Source organism: Petromyzon marinus, chromosome 59, assembly GCF_048934315.1.
Source record: "Petromyzon marinus isolate PM22_M1 ecotype Great Lakes invasive population chromosome 59, UKy_Petmar_22M1.pri1.0, whole genome shotgun sequence".
Classification (NCBI taxonomy): Eukaryota; Metazoa; Chordata; class Hyperoartia; order Petromyzontiformes; family Petromyzontidae; genus Petromyzon; species Petromyzon marinus.
In genome coordinates this window covers 17,475,290-17,498,056 of record NC_133725.1, presented here as the reverse complement: position 1 = coordinate 17,498,056, position 22,767 = coordinate 17,475,290, and the positions used below count along the sequence as shown (strand labels likewise).

The window sequence follows — 22,767 nt, the reverse complement described above, 5'->3', positions numbered from 1 at the left end:
TTGTTGGAGGGCGACTGCCTCCAACTGCCCAGTAGCGTCCTTCACGAGCCTCTTCCACAGAGGCCGATCTTGACACAGCTGGTACCAGTTATCGGCAAGTCCACTCAGCTCCACATCCTGCTGTACCACATCACTCCATCTCTTCTCTAGCCCGTGCCGCGTCCGTTCAGCCCCCTCGATCCGGCCGAATAAAAGCTGCTTGCGCATGCGGTGATTGGGCATGCGGGCTACATGGCCCAGCCAACGCAGCCTTGCCTGCTGGAGGAGCTCACTGATGGGGCTTTGTCCAGATCTTTCGAGGATTTGTGAGCTCCTCACACAATCCAGCATGGGTAAACCCAGGATTGATCGGAGGCAGGCCAGCCTCAACGTTTCTAACTGGCAAAGATGTTCCATTAGGGGGGTCCACGTTTCACAAGCGTAGAGAAGGGAGGGAATGACTGCGGCTGAGAAGACCCGAAGCTTCGTGTGGAGCGACAGACCAGGTAGCTTCCACACAGCGTTACGCAACTGCTGAAAAGATAATGCCGCTCGACTGATTCGGAGTGAGACCTCTGCTGTTAAACCGGAGACGGTCATGAGCACACTGCCCAGGTATGGGAAACTTTCCACTCTCTCCACAACTGCCCCATCACCGATTGGGAGTTGTGGGGGTGGAGTGCTCGATGGTACAAAATACCCAGACAGGTGCTTCATTTTGGTGGGGCTGATGGTAAGGCCCCACCTCTTAGTGGCACACTCCAGTTTTAGCAGAAGCGCCTCCAACTCCTCCTCTGAGTGAGCCGCAATTATCAGGTCATTGGCATACATAACGTGGTTGACCAATAGGGAGCCATCCCTTGACGGCATCCGGGCATTGATCAGCCTCCCACTGTATCTGTACCAGATGGAAATTCCTCCGGTACTGCTACTGAAGGCTTCACGAACTACGTGGTTGAAATAGATGTTAAATAATGTTGCAGCCAGAGGACATCCCTGTCGCACCCCAAGGTGAACAGGGAATGGCTCCGACTCCCGGCCATGTAGTTTTACCCGGGTCCGCTAACCATAATGAAGGTCCTTAAAGATCGTGAGCAGCGGGTCAGGGACTCCGAAAGCACGAAGAACCCAGAGCCCAGGCCTACTGATGGTGTCATAGGCCTTTACCAGGTCAATAAAGCAGAGATGAAGGTCTTGTTGGAATTCCCTACACCTCTGCTTTAGCAAACGGACAGAAAATATGGCATCTGTGCAGGACCGCCCTTTCCTGAAACCACATTGGGGCTCCGCAAGCCTCTCCTCAGCATGCCTGGTAAGGCAGTGTTGAATAATCCTTGCCAGGACCTTTCCCGGCACACTGAGTGAGATGCCCCTGTAGTTGTTACAGTCTGTGCGTTCTCCCTTCTTAAAGATGGGGATCACCATGGCATCCGATCACCTCACTTACACCACCATCACTAATACCACCAACACCAACACCACCATCACTAACACCAGTAACACCACCACTATCACCACTACTAACAACCACAATCACTAACACCACCATCACTAACACAACTAACACCACCACCATCACGAGCACCACCACCACTAACACCACCAACATTAACACCACCACTCCTCCCCCTGCCAGTATGGGACACCAAAGACAAAGATCCCCGTAGAGACTTAACAGGCTGTAGGGGCAAGTGCTGTTAGCCAGCAGTACGTATGAAGGCCGGCACGACACACGAGGGTGTTGGATTGCCAGGACCACGCCCGGCCGCCTTTGTCTCCCCAGTGGCGATCTTTACACACCACACCAGGTACTCATTCGAGGTTAAGTCGATCTAGGGGAGGCCCAGCACCGGTTCAGATAATCGTTACTGCTGTTGGCCTTTAGAGGGAATCCAACTCGGGGTCGCCGGGTTCATAGCGCAGCGCGCTGTCAGCTCCACGACCGTTCCACACACACACAGACTCACACAGACTCACACACACAGAGAGACTCACACAGAGCGTCTCACACACACAGACTCACACAGAGACTCACACACACACAGAGACTCACGCAGAGATACACACACACAGACTCACACACACAGACTCACACACACACAGAGACTCACACAGGGAGACTCACACAGAGTCTCACACGCACACAGAGACTCACACAGAGAGACTCACGCACACAGACTCACACACACACAGACTCACACACACACAGACTCGCACAGAGAGACTCACACACAGACTCACACAGAGAGACTCACACAGCCTCGCACAGAGAGACTCACACCACCACCGCCACCACTCACCCACAGCTCGGTTCCACTCCTGCTCTGGGGTCTGTCCGGGCCTCTCTAACGGCCAAACTGCCAATGGGAAGCACGTGGCACGAGACGCGGGGGCGGTACAAAGTAACCACGCCCCGTGACGTCAGAGCCATGAGCTCCTCCCCCTCACACCTGAGCTCCTCCCCCCCTGCTCCCCATGCGCGACCACGCCCCATGGCCCGACATTTCCCTCCCCCTCGCTACCCCCCCTGCCCCCCCCCGCCCCTCCTCGTGACCCCCCTTCCCCCCCCGCCCCTCCACATTCGCAACCCCCCATGCCCCCTCACAACCCCCCATGCCCCCCCTCGCGACCCGCCCCCTCACCCCCCATGCCCCAACCCCCTCCCCTCGTCACCCGCCCCCTCACCCCCCATGCCCCGCCCCCCTCCCCCGCTGCTACTTCCGCTTAGGCCGGGGCCGAGTGGAGGCGGCGCGCGCTGTGGATTGTGGGTGGCGAGCGGCTGATTTGGATTCCAGCTCACGGCCACCGTCAGTGGCTCGCGAAAGCTTCTGAAGCGGCGGCTCGCTGGGCCTCCTCTACGTCGACTCAGCCTGAAGGTGAGAACCTCGCGCGGTGTGTCCACATCAGCAGTGGCGGCGGCGGCGGTGGGGGGAGACAGAGGAGGCGCCTGGCCCACAGCCGTCACGTTCTGCTGAGTTTGCTTCAAGCAGAGCTCGGCCCTGCTGCTGCTGCTGTTGAGAGGCACTCCCAGAGGGCCGTGTGGCTGATGGGAATTATAGTTGTGGTTAAATTATAGTTGTGGTTACAGTTCATAATAACGGTTTTTGGGTTAGATCGCGTTTATTTATAAATGTGTCGTAACCCTCCACCACCCGACACGGCCAATCAGCAAAAAAAGTGTCACGTTGACAAAAGACAAATAATTCACTACTTTAGCCCAGTACTCAAACTGTAAATGTGGATTCACTCTTCAACACACCGGTGGGCTAAAGTAGTGAATTATTTGTCTTTTGTCAACGTGACACTTTTTTTGCTGATTGGCCGTGTCGGGTGGTGGAGGGTTACGACACATTTATAAATAAACGCGATCTAACCCAAAAACCGTTATTATGAATAATATTGGTCGCGAAAGCCTACGTGTTAAACTGTGGTTACAGTTGTTGGTCGTGGTTATTGTTGTGTGGTTGTTATTGTGGTGGTTGTGCAGGTGGTGGCACACGAGTTAACCCATAGCACCAGGGTCTAGCCCTCCTCTTGTACCTAGCCAGGTAGAGCAGTCAACCCATGGCACCTGAGTCTGGCCCGTGGCCTCCTCCTGCACTTAGCCTGGCACAGCCGTCAAACCTTGGCACCTGAGTTATTGTGGGGACATCACCGCCACGTAGTGGTGAATGGCGACAGTTGATGTGTGTGGGCTTGTGTGTGAGTATGATGGTGAATGCGTGAGTATGATGGTGAGTATCATGGCGAGTGTATCATGGTTAGTTAGTAATACTGAGTGTGAGTTTGACTAATTCTCCTCTCTCTCGCTGTCTCTGCTTTCCCCCCTAACTACCTCGCCTGGTGTACAGGAGGTTGTGGGTTCGACCCCGACCCTGATGCCTGCTGTATATTTGGAGTTTGCGTGTCTCTGTCTCTCCCCGTGGTCGTGTGGACTTTTTCTCCGGGTCCTCCGGTTTTTCCCTCCACATTTAGAAACATTCGTTTAAAGTTTTTACTTAAAACTTTCGTGACTGTGATGATGAGCCACTTCGTTGAGCTATCATTGGTGCCAAATCGCTTCTGAAGAAGAGATGTTTAGCTCAGTGGACCTTAGTCTAGTTTTCTCTCTCCTTCCCGAGCACAAAAACAAGCAGGAGCAGGGGTAGGAGCATTCTCCACTTAGTGGTGGTGATGACGCCACGGCGCTTGTGCCAGGATATGTGCACCACAGATATCCATCACATAGAGACCCATAGAGTCATCACACATAGACCTATACACTCACCACGCACATACCCTCAGACTTGCACAGAGAACCATAGACTCACCACAGAGACCCATAGACTCATCAGACAGAGAACCACAGACTCAAACAGATCCACAGACTCGCACAGAGCCCTATAGACTCACCAAACAGAGACATAGACTCACCAAACAGAGACATAGACTCACCAGACAGATACCCATAGACTCAATCGTACCCATACTCACACAGAGACCCATAGACTCACCACAGAGACCCATAGACTCACCACAGAGACCCATAGACTCACCACAGAGACCCATAGACTCACCACAGAGACCCATAGACACATCAGACAGAGACGCATAGACTCACCCCACAAAGACGCATAGACTCACCCCACAGAGACCCATAGACTCAGAGAGAGACCCATAGACTCACCAAACAGACCCATAGAATCACCACATAGAGACCCATAGAGTCATACAAAAACGCATAGACTCATCACACAGAGAACCACCGAATCAAACAGACTCGTACAGAGCCCTATAGACTCATAAAACAGACACACATAAACTCACCACACAGAGACCCACGGACTCTCACAGAGACCCATAGACTCACCACACACAGATCCATCGACTCACAGAGAGCCCCAAGGGCTCGCGTGTGTGGTTATTTAGTTGAAGATGGAGGGGGATTACCAGCCCCTTGCACCCATCCAGAACTCCCTGTTGCCACTGTGTGGCTGCGAGGCGACGTGAGGTTTACAGCTGGTCAGGTTTGGCGCCCCCCCCCCCCCCCCCCCCCCCCAAAATGGCATTTCTCACAACCACCGCCGCGTTATCGACCGTCGCCATTCGCCAATATGTGACAGTGACGTCACCACGGCGCCTGTGCCAGGCCAGGTGCACTTTGAAGCCACGTGAAGTGTCGAAGGCTCGCTGACCGGAGGTCCTGGAACAGACCCAGGTGCCATGGGTTGGCTGACTGAGATGACTGGCAGATGCACCACCTGTACCCCGTACTGTGCCAAATTGCTGCATATTTATCATCCGGTGTTCCGCTCGTTGTTGTGAGCGTCACTCCTCCGTTGTTGGTGGAGGGCGACTGTCTCCAACTGCCCAGTAGAAGCGTCCTTCACGAGCCTCCCCCGCAGAGGCCGATCCCGACACCGCTGGTACCAGTCGTCGGCAAAGCCCACTCAGCTCCATATCCTCCCGTAACGCATCAGTCCGCCTCCACTCCAGCCCATGGCGTTCCCGCCCATCCCCCTCCATCCACCCACATACTCACCTACCGGCTTACTGACGCACTCACCCACTCATATCTGCTCACGCACCCACACATTACATTTTAAATGCAGGCCACGCAAAGCATCGTGATCAGTTTACACCAAAATCTACTCTCAACCACTTAAACCACATATTCGTGAATGATGCGCACCCTAATCTGCCACTACGGTTGTGTGCAGGGTGTTGTGATGTCACGTAGTACGACGTTTCTCCTGGTCCCCCCCTTCTCCGTTATAACGCGCCGTCTATCTATGGCCTCGTCGCATTGGCCTTCATGGACGAGTGGTGATGGTGAAAGATGATTCAGCGGTGGACACTGAATTTACCGGGGCCCCATTTAACGTTTAGGTGACACGGGACACGGTACGTGAAGAACCTTTTATCTTTCGATTTAAAGCTTTCGTGACTGCAATGATTCATCTTCTTTGGTTCTTTCGGTAAAGTCACGTAGAATTAGAATAAAATAATAAATTGATAAAATAAAATAACACAATAATATTCTCACGACGTTTCGGCCACAACACAAGCGGCCTTCATCGGGTGAAGGGACGAGACTGTCTGGTAGGACAACGCTGGAGTGTTGTCCTACCAGACAGTCTCGTCCCTTCACCTGATGAAGGCCGCTTGTGTTGTGGCCGAAACGTCGGGAAAATATTATTGTGTTATTTTATTTTATCAATTTATTATTTTATTCTAATTCTACGTGACTTTACCGAAAGAACCAAAGAAGATGAACCTTTTATCTGTCCTATAAGCAGACTCCTCTGCGTGGGATATTTAACACCTCTTAATGCACAGACAACAGCCAACTCAGCCTCGCCTGCCGGAGGAGCTCACTGATGATCGGACAGTGCCCAGATCTCTCAAGCATCTGTGAGCTACTCGCACACAAAGATCCCCCGTGTAGCCTTTAACAGACTGTTGGGGCAAGTGCTTTATAACATCATCAAAGGGGCGCTGCAATATGATGCAATCCAAATCACCGATCAGAGATTTTCCTATATATGGTCTTTGTTGATCGTGAATCAAGACTAATTGTATTGATTCCACTCAATCGATCCTGCAGCAAGCTCGAAATGTCCGATTTTATCTGCAATATTCTGCGTTTCACAGATCATACAAAGCAACGGTATTGATGCCCGATTTGTATGAGCGAGTGGGTGGCAGGGTGAGTGGGTTTTTTAGTGGGTGAGTGAGGGTGTGGGTGGCTTTAGTAGTTGAGCGGGTGGGTGAGTCAGATAATGAGGCACCGCAGTGGCGAGATGTTAACTCCCTCGCCCAGAATACAGGATGTAATCAATTCGATCCCGACCCTGAAGCCTGTATATTTGGAGTTTTCATCTTCTTCCGTGGTCGCATCGATTTTTTTTATTCCTTGGGATTTGTTTTACACGTAGGCTTTCGCGACCAATATTATCCATAATAGAGGGTTTTTTGGGTTAGATCGCATAAATATATAAATGTGTCGTTAAAACCCACCACCACCCGACACAGCCAACTAGTAAGGGTTGTCACGTAATCAGAACATGCCAATTTATCACTAGTACAGCACACCGGTGTGTTGGAGAGTCAAGCCACAACATTTACAATCTGAGTACAACTTTTCGCCAGTAATTACAACTAGCTTCATCAGGCGACAGCCAGATTTGTGGAGAAGTTAGTCTGTTTCGTTCCTTATAAAGAGGCATAGATGTGGTGACCACACTTTGGCGCTCTTGATGCAAAGTGGGGAGGGGGGGAGAGATTAATGAGTCAACGTACATTATGCATGCGCATTATGTGAACCCTTTGCGCTTGTCCTTCTGGTCCATTGTGTGCATTAAAATAGCCGGGTTTTCCCTCCGCATTTCAAATCAACATGCGTTTAAAGGATTTGAATGCAATAAATGTTTACGTGATAAGCCACTTCGTCGACCTATTATTTGTAACCAGGTCACTTGCTATACCTCTGTGTGCCTTACCTGGTAAAAAAAAAAATGTTTAGTTTCAGTTTATTGGATGGTTGAGTGGGTAGGTGGGATTTTGAGTGCGTGGGTGGGTCAGTTGGAGATTGAGTGGGTGTCAGGGTGAGTGGGTGGGTAAATTGGTGAGTGAGTGTGTTTGAGATCCAGTGGGTGGGTTTGTGAGTGGGTGGGTGAGTAGGTGGCTGAGTCGGAGTGTGGAGTGCCATGGTGGCGAGATGTTAACTGCCTCGTCTTTTATAAACGAGGTCATGGGTTCGATCCCGACCCTGACGTCTGTATATTTAGAGTGAGTGGGTGTGTAGGTGGGTGCATAGGTAAGTTCTTGAGTGAGTGGCTTGGTGTGTTGATGAGTCAGTGGGTTAGTGAATGAGTGGGTTTGTGAGTGGGTGAGTGAGTGTGTGGGTGGCTTTAGTAGTTGAGTTGGTGGGTGAGTCAGATAATGAGGCGCCACAGTGGCGAGATGTTAACTCCCTCGCCTGGTATATTGGAGTTCGTAGGTTCCCCCCAACCCTAAAGCCTGTATACATTTGGAGTTTGCATCTTCTCCCCATGGTCGGGTGGAATTTTCTCCGGGTTCTCCGGGTTGTCCCTCCGTATTTAGAAACATGCATTTATAGAATGTGGCTGCTATAACGTTCTACGTGAAAAGCCACTTCATTGAGCTGTTATTTGTGGGCAGATTGCTTCTGATAAAGATTTATATAGCTGTGGGCCTTACCTGGAAAAAAAAATCGTTTTAGTTCAGTGTTTTTTTATGATTGGCTGGGTGCGTGGGTGAGTGGGTTGGTGTGTGGGTGGGTGGATGAGTGGATGGGTGAGTAGCTGGATGCATGAGTGTGAGTTATAGATTGAGAGAGTGGCTTGGTGAGTGTGTGAGTGGCTCGGTGGTTGAGTTTGTGGGTGGTTGAGTAAGTAGCTGGTTGAGTAAGTGGCTGGTTGAGTTAGTGGGTGGTTGAGTTCATGGGTTGTTGAGTTAATGGGTGGGTATTTGAGTGGGTGGGTGTGTGGGTTCATGGATGGGAGAGTCGGAGAATGGAGCGCCATTGTGGTGAGATGCGAGCCACTTCACCTGGAAAACAGGAGGTTGTGGTTTCGATCTCGACCCTTCTGCCTGTATATTTGGAGTTTGCACGTTCTCCCCTTGGTCGCATGGATTTTTCTCCATGTCCTCCGGGTTTTCCCTCTGCATATAAAATCAACATGCATTTATAGGATTTGGCTGCAATAAATGTCTACGTGATAAGCCACTTCGTTGGCCTATCATTTGTAACCAGGTCACTACTGAAAGTGATGTACAGTATATAGCTCTGTGACCCTTACCTGGTAAAATAAAATTAGTTTAGTTTATTGGCTGGGTTGGTGAATGGGTAGGTGGGTTGTTGTGTGCTTGGGTTGGTGGGTTAGAGATTGAGTAGTTGTCAGGGTTGAGTGGGTTTGTTGTGAGTGGGTGGGTGAGTGGGTGGCTACGTCAGATAGTGGAGTGCCATTGTGGCGAGATGTTAACTTCCTCGTATTTTATGCAGGAGGTTGTGAGTTCAATCCCGACCCTGACGCCTGGAAATTTGGAGTGTGCATGTTGTTCCTGTGGTCGCGTGACATTTAATCAGAGTTCTTCGGGTTGTCCTGCTGCATTTAGACACATGCATTTATAGAATTTAGCTTCTACGTGAAAAGCCACTTCATTGAACTGCTATTTGTGGTCACGTGGCTTCTGAAAAATATCTATTTTGCTGTGGGCCTGACCTGGTAAAATAAAAAAAAATATTTAACATTTAGTTTAGTTTGTGGATAATTGGGTGGGTGGGTGAGTGGGCAAGTGCATGGGTGAGTGCCTGGGTGGGTTTATGGGTACTGAGTGGCTGGGTGAGTCAGTGCCTGGATGCATGTGACGGTGGGTATTTAAGTGAGTGGGTGACTGTGTGGGTTAGTGGGTGGGAGAGTCATATAGTGGGGGGCCACAGTGGCGATATGTTAACTACCTCGCCTCGTATACAGAAGGTTGTGGGTTCGATCCTGAACCTAATGCCTGTAGATTTCCCTCCACATTTAGAAACATGTATTTAGAGGAGTTGGTTGCTATAAATGTATACATGATAAGCCACTTTTTTGAGCTATAATTTTTGGCGATGGTGCTTCTGAAAACGATATTTATAGCTCAGTGGGCCTGACCTGGTAAAATAAACCTGGTTGAGTTAGTGGGTGGTTGAGTTAATGGGTGGTTTAATTATTGGGTGGCTTTATTATTGTTTGGTTGAGTGATGGGTGGATGATTAGTTATTTGGGTAGTGGGTGATTTGGTGAGTCGGTGAGTGGCTGAGGGAGTGGGAGGTGGTTGGGTGAGTGTGTGGGTTAGAAATGGAGTGGGTGGCAGGGTGAGTGGATGTGTAAGTGGGTGAGTGAGTAGGTGAGTGGCTGGGTAATTAGGTGAGTGGCTCGGTAAATTATTGAGCAGCTGGGCGAGTAGGTGAGTGTATGGGTGAGTGTGGGTGGGTATGTGGTTGGGTGAATGAGTGTGTGGGAAGGAGGTTAGGTGGGTAGTGGGTGGGTTATACATTGAGTGAGTGCGTTAGTGACTGGGTGAGTGAGTGGGCAGGTGGGTGGGTGAGTGAGTGGGCAGGTGGGTGGGTGAGTGGGTGGGTTAGCAATTGAGTGGCTCGGTGAGTGAGTGCTGGGTCGGTGAGTGGGTGAGTAGGTGAGTGTGTGGGTGTTAGTTAGTGGGTGGGTGATTGATGGGGTGGGTGTGTGAGTGAGGAGATGGGTGGGTGGGTTGGTGAGTGCATGAGGGAGTAAGTGGGTGGTTGGGCGAGTGCATAAGTGAGTGGGTCAGTGAGTGGGTGTGTGGGTGTGTGTAGATTAGTTTGGTATGAGATTGAGTGGGATGCTGGGTGAGTGGTTGAGAAGATAGGTGGGCAAGTTAATGAGTGAGTGGGTGGGTTAGTGGAGGGGTGAGTGACGGGTTGGGTGAGTGAGTGAATGGGTGAGTGACGGCTGGGTGGGTAATTTAACATGGGAAGTTGAGTGGGTAAGTTAGCGTGTAAGTGAGTGGATGGCTGAGTCAGAGAGTGAGGCGCCAAGGTGGTGAGATGTTCACTATTTTGCCTAGTATACAGGAGGTGGTAGATTCGATCCCGACCCTGTCGCCTGTATATTTGGAGTTTGCAAGTTCTCACCCGTGGTCGCCTGGATTTTGTTCTAGATACTCAGGGTTTTCCCTCTGCATTTAGAAGCAACATGTGTTTAGAGGATTTGGCTGCAATAAATGTATCTGTGATAAGCCACTCGTATATCTATCATTTGTAGCCAGGTCTATTCTGAAAAGGATCTATATAGCTTAATGGGCCTTGCCTGGTGAAATAAAAAGTAAATTTCAGTTTAAAGCTTTCATGACTGCAAGGATTCATCTTCTTGGTTCTTTCGGTAAAGTCACGTAGAATGGGAATAAAATAATAAAATTAAATAAGACAATAAAATTCTCACGACGTTTTGGCCACAACACAAGTGGCCTTCTTCAAGTGAAGAGACAGGTCTGTCCGGAAGACAGAGCTTGAATGAACGCTGACATGCAAGGACCGCGTCTATTAAGCTGTGTGGGCGGAGTTAAAATATGAATTTGCATGTTACCTGCATCACCTCCGGAGAGGAGGAGGGAGGGGGCTGGGAACACAGGCAGAGAGGAAACAAGAAAAGGGGCAAGTGCAACAGCCAAGGTGCGCTGTTGTGTCCTGAGTTGCCTTATGACTATGCTGTAAACTGGACTACTATATAATACAATATTATACCTTCCAATCTAAACTACATTGTATAACATCATATCATAGACAAATTCCACTTTTGAATTATACAATGCGTTACTTTACACTACCCTATACTTTAGATTATAAACTATTAGACTTGTGATATTACACTATGTCTTATTCTATGAACCCAACTATATACCACACTGATGTATATTCATTATGCAATTACGATGCTATATATTGCCTTATGAGTTATGTTAAACATTACAATGTTATACTATTAATTATTATACTACATGTTGTAAACCATACCATTGACCGTGGTGTGAGAAGTATTAAGAGGCAGTGCCAGCGAAAGGGCTGCGGTCTGAAAATCACCATAAAATACAATCAATTAAGAACCGAAATGGTTTAAAACATCTTTCCAATGGTTACTAAGCCAGAATCCATCTTCTCGGTTGAAATTGTATCTGTGCTTGTATATGTGGATGGCCTCATGAACGAATCTCTCATGGTAGCCGGTTGGCTTGCAAAGAACCTCTGTCTTGGAGAAGTCAATGTCATGTGAGCCCACTGAATTATAACAGTGATCTGCCACGGCAGAGGAGTTCGTCCTACCGTGTTTCAAGTCTGCTTTATGTTCGCGGATGGGGTCTGATATATGTCGTGTGGTTTCTCCAATGTAGCTGCTACCACAGACGCACTTTAGTTTGTAAACGCCCGGGTACTGTATGTCTGGAACCACATCCTTTACAGATGGAACCAGATCACGGATTTTTTTGTACTGTGTTGAATTGGACCTGGATTTTGTGTTTATTCAGGATTTTGGAGATATTTTTGTGACCCCCGCAATGTACAGTGAGGGAAAAAAGTATTTGATCCTCTGCTGATTTTGTACGTTTGCCCACTGACAAAGAAATGATCAGTCTATAATTTTAATGGTCGGTTTATTTGTGGTGAAGGTTGTTTTGAAAACGAGCTACGTAGCTCATTGGGCCTAACCTGGTAAAATAAACATAATTTAGTGTGTAGGTGAGTGGGCGGTGGGTGAGTGAAATATTGGGTTAGAGATATAGGTGGGTGGCTTGCTGAGTGGGTGAGTGGCTCGGTGGTTAAGTTAGTGGGTGGTTGAGGTAGTGGGTGGTTTAATTAATAGGCGATTTAGTTTGTGAGTGGTTGAATTATTGGGTGGTTGACTGATGGGTGGGTGAATAATTCCGTGGTAATGGGTGAGTAGATGAGTGGGCGGGTGGTTGGGTGAGTGGGGGATTAGAAATTGAGTGGATTGCAGGGTAAGTGGATGTGTAAGTGGGGTGGGTAAGTAGGTGAGTGGCTGAGGGAGTGGGCAGCTGGTTGGGTGAGTGGGTGGGTTAGGAATTGAGTGGGTGGCAGAGTCAGTTGATGTGTAAGTACTGGGTGAGAAGGTGAGTGGCTCATTGAGTAAGTGAGTGGATGGGCGAGTAGGTGAGTGGATGGATGAGGGAGTGAGTGGGTGGGTGAATTAGTGGGTGGGTGAGTGGATGTTTGGGTGGGTGGATGAGTGAGTGAGTGTGTGGGTGAGTGAGTGAGTGTGTGGGTAGGTGGTTAGGTGGTTAGTGTGTGGGTTATAAGTTGAGTGGGTTAGTACCTGAGTGAGTCGGCGGGTGGGTTGGTGAGTTCGTTGTTGGATGAGTGGGTGAGTATTAGTGGGTAGGTATGTAGGTGAGTGATTGACTGTGTGGGTGGGTGAGTGAGTGAAGAGATGGGTAGGTGGGTTGGTTGGTGGGTGCGTGAGTGAGTAAGTGGGTGCGTGAGTGCATAAATGGGTAGGTGAGTGAGTTAGTGGGTATGAGATTGCGTGGGTGGTTGGGTGAGTGGTTGAGAATTAATTTTGATGAGTTAGTGGGTGGGTGAGTCGGTGAGTGAGTGGTTGGGTTAGCGTATGGGTAAGTGAGCAAGTGGTTGGGTGAGTGTGTGGGGTAGTGAGTGATTGAATAAGTGGGTGAGTGAGGGGCTGGGTGGTTGGCTTGGCTAGTGAGATTGTGGGTGGGTAAGTGAATGGGTGAATGGGTGTATTGGTCGGTGAGTGTGTGAGTAAGTTAGTCGGCACGTGATTGAGCGGGTGGCTGGCTGAGTGCGGGAGAAGATGGGTGGGTGAGTTAGTGGGTAGGTGAGTTGGTGCGTGGTTGGGTGAGTGAGGGGGTGGTTGGGTGAATGGGGGAGTGACTGGTGGGTGGGTAAGTTAATGTGGGAGGTTGAGTGGGTGAGTTAGTGTGTAATTGGGTGAGTGGGTCAGAGAGCGGGGTGCCACTATGGTGAGATATTAACTACCTCACTAAGTATACAGGAAATCGTGTATTCGATTCTGACCCTGCTGCCTGTATATTATGAGTTTTAATGTTTTGCCTGTGTCTTCGTAGATCTTTCTCCGGGTCCTCCAGATTCATCCCTCCCCATTTAGAGTCAAGATTTGTTTAGAAGAAATGTCAGCTTGATAAGCCACTTCGTTCACGTATCAGTTGTAGCCAGATCACTTCTAAAATGTTTTATATAGCTCTGTGGGGCTTACCTGGTAAAATACAAAATAGTTTAGTTGTAGTTTATTGGATGGGTGATTGGGTAGGTGGGTAGTTCGGTGCGTGGGTGGGTTAGAGGTTGAGTAGGTGGCAGGATGAGTGGGTGGGTGAGTAGATAAGTGGCTGGTGAGCAGGTGGGTGGATGAGTGCATGAGTTATAGATTAAGTGGGTGAATGGGTCAGTGTGTGATTTGGGGCATGAATAGGTGATTGGGTGGGTTAGTGGAGTGTTGAGTGAGTGGGTCGTTGAGTTAGTGAGTGGGGGGTATGCAGGTGGGTTCGTAGGTAAGTGGTTAAGTGAGTGGCTGGGTGTGTTGATGAGTGAGTGGGTTTCGCGATTAAGTGGGTGCCACGGTGATTGGGTTCATGAGTGCTTGGCTGGGTGTTTGAGTGGGTGGGTGGGAGGCTGAGTCAGAGTGGAGCGCCAGGGTAGCGGAATGTTAACTCCCTCGCCATTTGTATAAGACATCGTGGGTTCGATCTCGATCGTGACGCCTGTATATTTGGAGTTTGCATGTTCTCCCTGTGGTTGCATGGATTTTTCTCTGGGACCTCCGAGTTTTTCATGCATATTTAGAAATATACATTTAGAGGCTTTGGCTGCTATAAATGTCCACGTGATAAGCCACTTCTTTGAGCTATCATTTGTTTGCCACGTCGTTTCCGACAAGGATCTATATAGCTCAGTGGGCCTTGCCTGGTGAATTTAAAATAATTCAATTGTAGTTGAACTATTTTAAGTGAATAGGTGGATGAGTGGGTCGGTGGGTTGGTGAGTGGCTGGTTTAGTAAGTGAGAGGTTGGATGAGTGGGTGGGTGGTTGAGTTGTTGGTTTAGAGATTAAGTACGTGGCAGGGTGAGTGAGTGGGTGGTTGAGTTGTTGGTTTAGAGATTCAGTACGTGGCAGGGTGAGTGAGTGGGTGGCTTTACGAGTGGGTGGGTGGGTGGATAAGTCAGAGAATGGGGCGCCATGGTGGCTAGGAGATGTTAACTGCCTCGCCTGGTATATTGGACTTCGTAGGTTCGATCCCGACCTTGACGCCTGCTGTATATTTTAAGTTTGCATGTTCTCCCCGTGGTCGTGCAGATTTTTCTCCGGTTTCTCCAGTTTTTCCCTGCACATTTAGAAACATGAGTATTTTGAGCATTTGGCTGCTATACATTTCCATGTGATAAGCCACTTCGTTAGGCTATCATTTGTGGCCAGGTCGGTTCTGAAAAATAGCTCTGGTAATATAAAAAATGGTTTCATTTATAGTCTACATAGGATTGACTTCCCAGGAAGTAACACTCATTGTATAAACCCCAGAAGAATATTGTTTTGAGTCACCTAAACCAGAATGTGAACTGATATATTCGTATTTTCAAGCGAGGTTCTTGGCCACAGACCACCTGGACAAATATGATGTAGTTTAGTTTGCATATGAATTATTACTTGGGGTTTGTTGACATGATAAAGTTAATGTTTTCTTTGACAGGTCTATTGTGTTGTACACTCTGACAGGGGCTCAGGCTTGTTGGGGCAGCATCTGGCTGAAATGCACCTTCACAACAGGAAGATTGGAGAGAGGCTTCACAAGGAAGAGAAACTATCGGTATTGAATCATGAAAATGTAAAACATGTGGAAAACTAGGCCCACCGATCCAACCCTAGCATCATGTCAACTATGTATTATGTTGACATTCCTTCGCACTGAGAGTAGGCATGCTAATCGGATCTAATGAATATGTGTAAACAGGCGATTTGTGTGTAAACAAACACACATTTCATACAGCTGTTTATTAATCGTAAAAATCAAGCGATTGAGCTAGTGAATGAGATAGACACATGCTGTCATTATTTCATACATGAACACAACTAGCCAGCCAGCGGTCATGCTTTTCCACACCTAATCACATTCATCTCTTTGTTTTAGCCATCTTTGTGATGAAGGGAACTGTATTGTTCATGTGTGTGCAATGTACTTTTCAGAATATGAATTATGTTGGGTAATATATGAATTATGGCTATTAAAAGTATCTGTATTTAAGTCCATCAGGGCAAACTCTTCTGCAAAGGAGACTTAGAGCATTCAACATTGCGTCCCTTTATATTTTTGCTAATCGCAATATTTTTCGATTTAAAGCTTTCGTGACTGCAGGGATTCATATTTTTGTTTCTTTCGGTAAAGTCACGTGGAAGGGAAATAATAAAATAATACAAATAAAACATTATATAATAAATTTTTCACGAAGTTTCGACCACAACGCAAGCAGACGTCCTCAGATGAAGAAACAGAGCTGTCGGAAAGACAGCGTCTTAATGAACGCTGGGTAGTGTTCATTAAGACGCTGTCTTTCCGACAGCTCTGTTTCTTCACCTGAGGACGGCTGTTTGCATTGTGGCCGAAATGTCGTGAGAATTTTATTATATTATGTTTTATTTGTATTATTTCCCTTCTACGTGACTTTGCCGAAAGAACCAAGAATATAATCGCAATATGTTCAGGAGATAAATGTCAAGGTCTGCTAGCCAAAAGAAGGCTTTAGGAGAGAGTTCATGTAGTTTTGCTATTCATTCATTAAAGGGCAATAGAGTAAATGCTAAAATAAATGTTTTCAGCTAATTATTTATATACGCTAGATTTACAAGTCTATAATGTACAGAAAATACCATGGTTGGCCAGACCATTGCTCGGCATCTGCATGTGGCTCCTGGGCAGTTCAAGTGTGGCTCTGCAGAGGCGCTGCTAATTTGTAACTCTTCAATTTAACTTTATATGAAGTGAGAACAATCTGGTATCGGAGGCAGGCCATGAGTACTCCCAGGGCACTGAGATTTCTAAAGTCAAAATTCCACAGCCAGTCGACACGAGTCAACTTCTGTATGGCTAATCTTTATCTCTTGTGGCTCCCGCGGCCATCTGAAGATTATGGTATGCTGCTGGTAGGGTCAGGAAAGTTGGTCACCCTTGGTATATATCTGTATATGCGTTGATGATTTTGTGCAATGTTCAGCTGCTCCGTCACGACAGGGGTCCCAGTCAGTTTGAGACTGCTAAATTAAGGTTCTCATGTGTTTTACAGATTTTGATAAAAATTTCAGTCTTGAATTTCTCCCAACAGGTATAGACCCTGGGCAGGAGGATGTAGAGTATGTGGGTTTCATACGGCTATATGCTGTGGTTACATCCCACATGTGATCTCCGCTTTAAAGTCATGAAACTGGTTGTAGCCCATTTAAATTTGAATATACCCGTTTAACACGTAGGCTTTCGCGGCCAATATCATCCATAATATCGGTTTTTTTTGGGTTAGATCGTTGAAATATAAATTTGTCGTTAAACCCGCCACCGACAGCCAATTCGTAAGGTTTGTCACATAAACAGAACATTCCAATTCGTGAAGGGCTCACAAGTGACGTCATCACATCTATCCCTCCAAGGAATGAAACAGGAGGATTTCTCTATGATTTTGGCTGTCCACCTAATGATGATAGTTGTAAATACCAGCGAAACGTCATACTCAGATTGTAAATGTTGTGGATTTTCTCTCCAACACTTCGGTTTGCTGTTCAAGTAGCGGATTGGCATGTTCCGTTTACGTGACAACCTTACTAATTAGCTGTTAGGTGGTGGTAGGTTTAACGGCTCATTCATTTTTATGCGATCTAACCCAGAAAAAACTATGTTATAGATTTAATATACCCTTTTGTTGAAGGACAGCCTGGGTGACCAAAGTTTTATAGGAACGGCAATAATGTTTACTTGATTAAATTAGTTTTATCATGGAGCGGTGAAATCAGCTGTTGTTCAGATGTCAGTATAATTAGTATTACATCGTAGAAATATGAGAGTCCTTTGTGTAATATTCTATTAACCACTGATGATGGTAACATTGGTTTAAGGTTACATTTTAAGAAGAACTAGATTGGCGTACATTTTATCTTGTGCAAGTACACAAATTTATAAAACAATATATTTGATAAAAAAATGCATATATTTTCTTCCATTGCACACAGTTGTACCATTGATAACAGGGCACACAGTTACAACTGACATCACCAGATATCACTGAAGTTCCCTCAGAGATCGATCTTGCATAACCAGTGTTCACGTAATCAGTTATGTTTTCGCTAATTACCAATTACACTCAGCCGGGTTTGAGAGACTTGTATGAATGTATGTTGAACTTCCTTTCCACCGTACATAGCCAACCGTGCTAAACGGAGGTGTGGGAATTAAGCGCAGAACCTATCGTTAGGATCAATGCTGTTGTAATTTTTTTATGAGGATATCAATTGGTGGCTAAAATGAGATGTTCAAAGACTACAGCATGATAATCGGTACATAACATGAGTGTCGAATTATGTCTTAAGAATTACCCAGCCATTTGTACGTAAAATTCAACGTTTCTGGGTGACATCTTAAGTCCGTGTTCTTCATTGCAAGGCCCGTGGGCCGGTGGCAGTCCCTGGTGTCCTTTTTACTGCGACCCCTGACGTGCAGTCCCCGACAATACACACAAGTGAAAACACCCCATCATGCTGTCAAACCCCCCAATGGTTTCAAATGTGAGATGGCTCTTTCACTGATAATGTCTTATTCGCGAAAGTGGCCCCCCTCCGAAAATGAGTGAATATCACTGTTTTAGGTCAAGGATTGGCCAAATAAAGTAGGTATTATTTGCTTATGTTTCTAAATGTCCGTAATAAAACTATATTTATGCCACCAGCTGAATGAGTGGCAGGAGGACTGGGTGACGTTCTTCTCACGGCAGCAACTGCAGCTTCAGCTGGACATGATAGAGAAGGACTACGGTGAACGGGAAACCCGCGAGCTCTGGTCTCGGCTTCAGGTTCGTAAGCTGTTTCACTCTCGCCCTTAACCCTTTCCTGTTCCGAGACGACTGCTCATTTCAGGATGGGTCTCGTTCACCACCGAATCTCGGAACCCGCAAGCGGTTCAGCGGTAATTTTATTTAGAGAGGCATAGCGCCGTTGTTTTTAAAGACATTGTACTCGCCGCAGAGCACCGTAGCAACAGGACAGCACTCTATTATAGCTGGTACCAAACTGTGCTACACACGTTCCCGCACGGCCTTGTGGGATCCTCGGTACTAATAAAGTTAATTAATATTTACTTCCTATTACGTTCCGATGACGTACACGAGATTCAGCGGTGAACGGGATGCACCCCGCAACTTGCGGTCATCTCTGAGCAGGAAAGAGTTAATACATGCAGCAGTGTAGCTCATCATGTGCACAGCCATATGGGAAACCCATTTGATCGCAGTGGGTTTTCGAGGTGACTTTAAAGGTAAAGTGGTGTTTCACACGCAGGCTTTCGCGACCAATATTATTCATGATAAAGTTTTTTTTGGCTTAGATCGCCCATTAGTAATGTTTCTGACATGAACAGAACGTGCCATTTATGTTATTGCTTCGGCACTCTGGTGTGTTAGAGAGGAAACGCGGAACATTTTAAAATGAGTACGACCTTTCGCTGGTGATTACAACCAGCATCATCAAGCAATTGCCAGAAGCGTTCTGACTTCTGGCAATTGCCTCATTGCAATTGGAGGTGGGTGTACGACGCATGTAAATTTATGCGATCTAACTCGAAAAAAACGTTATCATGAATAAAGCGGTGTTGTTTTTTGCGTGGTGTGCAGCTTCGGTTGGGGGATTTTTTCCGGGACGTAGAGGTGGTTCTGGCACTGCTCCACAGTGATATATGGACTGGAAATGCTGCAGAGATTAATGAAGGGCCCGTCATCTTTGACCCAGCCTCCTTCTATGGGCACTCGGAGTACGAGCTTGCCATCGCTGGGTACAAAAAAAAGCTACAAACAACCAAAACAATAGCAGCAACTGCCGTTCACTGCCCTGTCTGTGGCATGCAAGGTTCATTCGTATAACCTCAGTGTGGCAAGGGCTGGCTCATTTAATAAATAACAGAGACCAGGTAGAGTTGTGGTTGAGATGTCTACATGCTGAGGTCTCCACCCTCTCTATTTGCTAACTTACAAAGACTCATCCTTCCTTGCTAAGGCGTTTTGGGCAAATCCTGTTAAAGCTGATACAGTCAACAAAACAATAGTGGAACGATAAAACTCTTACTTATCCACGGCACTTGAGGATGCTTGAATGTTCCAGAAACACAGTTTGTCGAACAAGGAACCCCTGGTTCAGAGACAAGTTGCCACTGATGTGCTTTACCAGAAATCCAAGCTGAAGATAATTCATTACACGTCAAATGGAATTCAAACCCTCAGAGCTGGGATATGCTTCAGTGAACAAAAACACATTTGACATGATGTTTACTGTGCAGCCATTGGTGACCAAGTTGAGACCACAGCATTCCTGCACTTAATTCGCAGGAACGTTTGTTGATAGATGGCTCACTGAATTTTGAATGGAGGACCTCAATGGCATTGGCTCGGTGCTCTGACATTGAAATTAACCTCGAGCCACTCAATTACCTGCATTACGTTGAATTTGTTAAAATGTGTTCATTGTTATGTTGTTCGTGCTGGAACAGCAGCATTGTAAGATTTTGAATGTTTGGTGTTGTTTGGGTACAGGATGTTCCAGGAGCTTTAGCTCTACGCTTCACTCATCCTACCACGCTCTCATCCCAAAGTCACAAGGCTTCGGCAAGAACCAGAAGCTCTAGCAACTCTTCCACTACCTGAACCACTGGAATTACTTTGGGACAGGATACCGAGGGTAATCCATCTCCACCATGCGCAGTCTCCTCAAGTGAATGAACGGTGCAGGAAATCGTGGGCTATGGTGTATAACTATAAAAATTCTTATCGGCCATGATATACATTGTTGAATAAAGGCCTTCCCTAAGCCACCAAATAAATCTCACAAAACTAGTCCATTTAATTGCTGTGCAATGCCCTAGGCATTCCACGTGAGTGTGACCGGGGGTCCCTTTGTTCCGCATCCTGGCCATGATATCTGCGCGAAAACTGGGTCAGTTAATGTTAGAATCAGAATCTTTAATTAGGCTGGACGAATCTGATGAGCTATGAAGCTCTTTTTTTCACAGATGTCCAGTCGGGGCGAGTCAGAAAGTTACAACAACAAACAGCAATACAAACAGATAGGAGGGCAAAGTAAAGGAACGCGAAGCAAATTTTGACTTAAAACTTTCGTGACTGCAGGAAATCATATTCTTGGTTCTTTCGGTAAAGTCACGTAAATAGAAAACAAAAAACAATAAAATAAAGACCACTTGTGTTGCGATTGAAACGTCCTGGGTTTTTTGCTTTTATTATTTTCAATTTATTTTTTATTTGTTATTTTTTATTTAATTTGAATTTTATTTCTTGTTTTCTATTTACGTGACTTTACCAAGAATATGAACGCTAAGCAAGTCATGAAATGAAAATATATAAGAGTTCAAATTGCATTAGTGCATCAATTCCTGCCAAATTTTTTTATCACCAAATGCCATTTTGGGCAAGGCAGCATAACAAAAACAATCCCAGATGTTTGGCTAGTACCAGTTACAGTGTATGTTTTTGTTGTTGTTTTGCTATGGGAGTAAACCCATGCAGAGAAAGGGACCAGAATTAGGAAAGCGATGCCAGGCACTCCTTCAGAAGATGCCATGCACGGGCGTGACCACTGCACCACCCTGACGCCCAAACAAATGTAATTCAAATAATCTACAATACTGGAAAAATAAACCCTATTAGTATCAACCGAATGTCTGGACAATCTGACCCCCTCTACACAAGTAACAGTTGAGAGTCAACGCTGTGATGTTGTGCGATTGGTGCAAGCGACCCATCGTTGTGTTTTAATGTTGAGCGGTTAAACTTGCACTGTTGTGGGGTGAGGTCAAGTCCGATGGCTGCTTCCAGCGGTGTCAAGGTGAGCGTTTTGAAGAGGCTCGCGAAGGATGATACTTGGCAGTTGGGCGCAGTCTCCCTCCATTAACAACAGAGGACAGAGGAGCGACGCTCACAACAATTGGCTGAGCACTGGGCGTATACAACGCATGAAGTCGGCAGCAAGTTTATCTCAGGGAGTTGACCCGCACACGACAACTGGGTCTGTCCCGCGTGTTCACGCTATAACGCGGTTGCCTTCATTTAGGGAACGCGCACCGCCATAAGGCGACTTGTGAGCAGTCGACGCCGAACTACTTTCTTGAGCTGCGCGGTTGAGCGAGACGAGACGGTAACGCGGCGGCGTCCCCTCAAGTTGTTTGTAACCCAATTCTGACTGCGCTTGGACATTCATTACGGGGGAAATAGTTTTCGCTTAGCGCGGCACTTTTCAGGAACGCATCTACTGCGTTAAACGAGGACCCGTCGTACAGGTGCTGTGCACACTGTACTGGGAATCAAAATCTGTTTTGACCCTGGAGAAATCCGAAGCGCTATCAAGCTCTCACTCACAGGTGTCCAGTAAAAGGCGGTGGGGGGGTCACCAAGTGACACGCAGCTTGACCGTGGAGTAGACCGCGAGGACGCCAACGTCGCCTAGGCAACGCCGCCCCCCCGCCCCTCTGGCTCTGCCTGCCTCGCTCTGTGCACGTGAGGTGCCAACCACGTGACGCGGGCCACTGCGCGCGTTGCGTCACCGCTCACCGTGGGGGGCCCCTCCGCTACGTCCACATCGTACAGTCGCACATTCATTACTAGTTACTCTTAATCATGTTTATGGTCATCGTCATTAAAGGTGAGTTTAATAATAATACCACTACTACACAATGTGTGCATTAATATATACGGCATGAATAAAATGCACCTGTAAATATCCTAAGTAAGTTTGACCTGACATTATTGCACAACAATTGCCCAGCCACCGTGGGATGTTTATCCTCCAATGTGTATCTGGCTCTGACCTGACTTATATAAAAGTGCAGCTCTGCAATTGCTTGGTCACACCACCGCTGGTGAAAAGACTTTCATGAGAGCGAACTCTTTACGAGTATTTGGTCTACTTTTCCATATAACAATAGGTTTTACCCTTTCTGGCAATACAACAGGTGTCAAGATGTTAAAACA

General features: G+C 47.1%; 1 long non-coding RNA gene across 2 annotated transcripts; it reads left to right on the top strand.

Annotated features, from left to right (window-relative positions):
• The first annotated feature begins 2,681 nt into the window (after positions 1-2,681).
• LOC142905910 (uncharacterized) lies at positions 2,682-21,453 on the top strand. 2 transcript variants are annotated; one of them, XR_012929921.1, is made up of 4 exons: positions 2,682-2,855; positions 15,234-15,350; positions 18,469-18,591; positions 19,408-19,432. It is a non-coding gene; the product is annotated as an uncharacterized LOC142905910 (long non-coding RNA). The 2 variants fall into 2 exon arrangements; XR_012929920.1 differs by lacking the exon at positions 19,408-19,432 and adding an exon at positions 20,320-21,453 and having other exon boundaries at positions 2,685-2,855.
• Positions 21,454-22,767: the final 1,314 nt, after the last annotated feature.